General features: G+C 39.7%; 1 pseudogene; it reads right to left on the bottom strand.

The window, feature by feature from the left end:
* Positions 1–2,725: 2,725 nt before the first annotated feature.
* Positions 2,726–4,656, bottom strand: LOC114890235 (annotated as a pseudogene).
* Positions 4,657–4,858: the final 202 nt, after the last annotated feature.

Consider the following 4,858-nt stretch of genomic DNA (forward strand, 5'->3'; position numbering starts at 1 on the left):
TTGCACTGTTGGTGGGAATGTTAATTGATACAGCCACTATGGAGAATAGTATGGAGGTTTCTTCAAAGACTAAAAATAGAATTACCATATGACCCAGCCATCCCACTTCTCATCATATACCCAGAGAAAACCCTAATTCAAAAAGACACATGCACCCCAATGTTCATTGCAGCACTATTTACAATAGCCAGGTCATGGAAGCAACCTGAATATCCAACGACAGATGAATGGATAAAGAAGATGTAGTACATGTATACAATGGAATATTACTCAGCCATAAAAAGGAGCAAAACTGGGTCATTTGCAGAGACGTGGATGGACCTAGAGACTGTCATATGGAGTGAAGTAAGTCAGAAAGAGAAAAACAAATATCATATATTAACATATATATGTGGAACCCAGCAAAATGGTACAGATGAATTGGTTTGCAAGGCAGAAATAGAGACATGGATGTAGAGAACAAACGTATGGACACCAAGGGGGGAAAGGGGTGGGTGGGGGTGGGTGGAGGGATGAATGGGGAGATTGGGATTGACATATATACACTAATATGTATAAAATAGATAACTAATAAGAACCTGCTGTATAAAAAAATAAATAAAAATTTTAAAGTACCTTTTATATAAAATTGGAAGAGGAATAAAAATGGAAATAGAATTGGTGCTTTTACCAACACTCAACAAGCTTCCTGCTTCTGATGCTAAAGCAATTTTTAAAAAGACATAACTACCTATGCATTCTTTGATCCAGTGGAAGCTTTAAAATTTCTGTGCGTGAGGTTATAAATGCTCAGCCTTCCTTGCTAACTCTGTGTTAAGCATTCCTAGTCCAAACCATAGAAAATGTAACTGCTCTCCAATGGTGTTTCCCGGAAGTAATTTCTTATTTTATTTCTTCCTCCTTTTGTCACTCAGTACCTCACACTGACCTTCACAGGAAGTCTTACAAATAGGCAACCAGAGTCACCTATAAACTAGATGACATACCATCATGAAACCTCTCACTATCTTCTCTGCTTAAGGATTTGAGAGTTAAACTAGATGACATATAAAGTCTTTCTTGCCCCGGTGTCCTGTGAGATTCAAAGTTTAACTGTTAGAGTTACATACATATTCGCTCTGGCTGTTAAAATCCAATCTGCCCCCCTGCTCGTGATCTTTCTCCTCTCAACATGAGAGATTTGTCACTCTTTCTTCAATATGTCACATTGGATGGGTCTCATGAAGGATCAAGTTATTTTCAACACTTGATGCTGGTACATACAATTAGTGTAACCATATTGATCCACGAATGCAAACGCTATACTGCCCAGTAGAAAGATGGAGTTCTTTCCTTTAAACACTGTTCACCACCAACAATAAAAATACAAACTCCTGACTAATCTTCCAGATAGTACATCCTTATCTTTCTGACTTTGAGAAGTATATTCTCTGTTCCATTTCTTGATCTTGCTCTTTTATACTGCTCTGTATTCTAAGTAGTTGTTTCCATATTTTGGCATCATTGGGAATTTGTTTTAAAACATGTATTTCTTCCAGATTATACCATTACCTGAGTTGGGAGTTATTTTGCATCATTTTGCATCTTCACACTTCAATATACGGGAATTGAAAGGATTTTAGGATTGAGCCTCTAATGAGGCCTTTTCTTCTTTCTTAAAGATACTCCAGGGTGTTATAGGTTCCAGTAGTGGTAATCTCTTATGAAAATTACCTGTAGTTCCCGTCTTCTGAAGGCAACAATTATAGGAGTAAGATCCCCTATCATCTTCTTGTCTTCCCCACAGATTTGAAGATATATTCTTCTATTTATTCTGTTAACATCAAGCTGGGGAATTCTATTAGGTTGTGAGCTGGGAGTATTGACCCAGGAGTGGGGATCTACTCTAATTACTACCTTCTTAGAACAAGAATTGAAGATAATTACTTATCTCATTTTCAATTTAAAACCTTAGCTCTCTCTAGTCCTGTAATACCATAAGGCCTCGTATGGGGCCAGTGGAATCTTATTCTTAACTGCTCTCCGCTCTATCCATCTGCATTTATACTAAATGAAGTGCTTATGGAAATGGGTAAAACTTTAATCTCTTGTTCCTTTATTATTTTGTGTAGAAGTGTTGTGATTAACCTTTGCTAAATAGTGGAATGACAATTCCCTAAGGCCTTTTTTTTCATTTTGGAAGATAGATATTTGCAGTTTCCTCTTTTAAAACAAAAAAATTACCTTTTCTTAATTGTATGGAAAGGACTCTGTTTTCCTCTAGAGCAGAAATATTACCTTTTTAAATTTTAATATCCTCAAGTTCTAGTACACTTCATACTAAACATTCAATAGTAAGAGTGACAAAGGAAATGACGAAGCTGGAATTTGTCAGGATAAAAAAAAAGAAAATATGCTGAAGAAAACCTGTCGCAAACACAGTTGGTTGCCTGTCCAATGTTAATTCAACCCCCCAATTCCAACCACACCAACTTCCTCCTTTCTCCAGATACCTACCTTTCTCTGCAGTCATATACTTAAAGGAAACTCACTCCAACTCCAGGCTCTGGGGTAAGTCCTAACTGGTCTAAGATTAACATGGTGCCAATGCTTTTGTCAATGGTTTAAGCATGGCCATGTGACATATGTCTGGCTAATGAGCCAGACTTCTGCAAGGAAAATTGTTTTCTTCCTGAAAGCTGTACATAGAAAAGGTGGCCCCATTTTTCTGCCCTTGGTCATTGTTCTATCTGGATACGTCATCCAGACCTGGTATGACCATTTTGAACCCTGAGAGGAGCCAGCCATAAGAGAATCTAAGGCACAGAAAAATTCAAAGCTGGTCCCTGACTATACTATGTCTCAGGGCTGCCCAGCCACTGGACTTTTTTGCTACAAGAAGTAATTAATGGTCTTATCATTTAAGCATGTTGAATCAAGGTTTTCTGTTACTTGAAGCTATAATCATCCTGATAAAAAATTATTCTAGGGCTTCCCTGGTGGCGCAGTGGTTGAGAGTCCGCCTGCAGATGCAGGGGACGTGGGTTCGTGCCCCAGTCCGGGAAGATCCCACATGCCGCGGAGCGGCTGGGCCCGTGAGCCATGGCGGCTGGGCCTGCGCGTCCGGAGCCTGTGCTCCGCAGCGGGAGAGGCCACAGCAGTGAGAGGCCCGCGTACCGCAATAAAAAAAAAAAAAAAAAAAAAATTATTCTATATTTCTTTTTTTTCCTGGAAAGTCTAAAAACAAAACTTTAAACAGTGTATTGAACTTTCCCTTGGGATCTTAGGTCTTGCAGGAAGCTATGAGGAAAAGCCATGTGGGAGGCGGAATTAGGTCATATTTGCATACGTGTAGCAAAAGAGATAACCAAAGTATTTAGTTTAAAATGTCTCACAATTCCAAAATTTTGGCTTTAAAACACAGCAGCATGAATTCCACTTTTTGCTCCTGATGTTTGTAACTCCTGGTCAAAGACCATGAGAATGTGAAATGACCATGGGTATAAGGAATGATGGGATCTTCCAATCCCCATTGTCCACTGCTATATATGTGTGTATCCCATTCCAGCATGCAGAATCAGGAAGCCTTGCTATGTACACTACAAGGGTAAGCAAGACTTAGATATTTTATTTTTACCTTTTGTTACGGTGTCACTCATACAGGGAGGCTGTCACTGAGTAAACACGCTTCACTTCTCACACGAAGAAAGGAGATCTGTATCACTTTACCTTAAAACACACAGCAGAAAGAACTTGATGCAATTCCATACCTAGTTTTGCAAATCTGCTGGCATGAGGAGTCTCAGTAATGGATTTGGATGTGTCCTAGAGTTTACTGTGCCAATATCAATTGAATTAAGACTTCAAACCTTTTCAGAGAACTTCCCATCCTTCATTTCAAATGAGTGCACAGACTGCTTTCAGCTACTGAAGGGCTGGCCCTGAAATGAAAAATGAATTCCTCTCAACTAAGGTGGATTGCAGAAACCCACAACATCAGATTTGGATCAGCATCCGAACTAAACTTTTTTTTTTTTTTTAGTGTAAATAATGATTTCCACTCTTTCCAGAATTTTACAGTGGGCTTGTAGTGGAAAGAGCACTGGATTAGGACAAGCATCTTGGATTCTAGAAGTTTGTTTTGTCCCTGTCACTTTATTCTTGTGTAACTATGCAAATAGTTCTACCTCCTTGAATTTCAGGTTTTTGATTTTTTAAATTTTTATTATTTTTAAATTTTTTGTCCACGCCTTGGGGCACGTGGGATCTTAGTTCCCTGACCAGGGATCAAACCCGAGGCCCCTGCAGTGGAAGCACAGAGCCTTAACCACTGGACAGCCGGGGAAGTCCCTCTGTTTCTTGATTTTTTAAATGACAATAATCGGTTTTGCCAAATAGCTGACCCATCCTGGCACTGGTGGGTGGAATGACACTGTTGACAAAGAAAAACAAGGCATCCTCAGTTCGGAGATGAATTTGCTTCTGGATCAAGAAGTAGAACTGACCAACTGTAAGATCAGAAGGCACCAGATATTTCTTTTTGTCCAGGTCTCCTATCCAAGGTTTGGGAGGCTTTTCTACTCTCACCGGGACCCAATCAGGGTATTTCTTTCGGATCTTCTTGCCCTCAGAGCAGCGCTTCTCAAAAGGATGCTCCTCTTTATATACCAACGTCATCCTACCGGGAACTGGGCTGGACCAGGCTGGGCTGAGGGAACCCCGCGGGGAGGTGACGGCGGCGATGCGCGGACTGAAAACTTTTATGTTTAGAACAATTTGGGTGTGTGAATCTACACTTATCATTGCATAGTTTACGAAAACTACGTATAGATCAAATATTTCCAATGAAAATTTAGCTTCCAAATTGAGATATTCTGTA

This window comes from Monodon monoceros, unplaced genomic scaffold (genome assembly GCF_005190385.1).
Source record: "Monodon monoceros isolate NGI ecotype Baffin Bay Population unplaced genomic scaffold, NGI_Narwhal_1 Super_Scaffold_11, whole genome shotgun sequence".
Lineage (NCBI taxonomy): Eukaryota > Metazoa > Chordata > Mammalia > Artiodactyla > Monodontidae > Monodon > Monodon monoceros.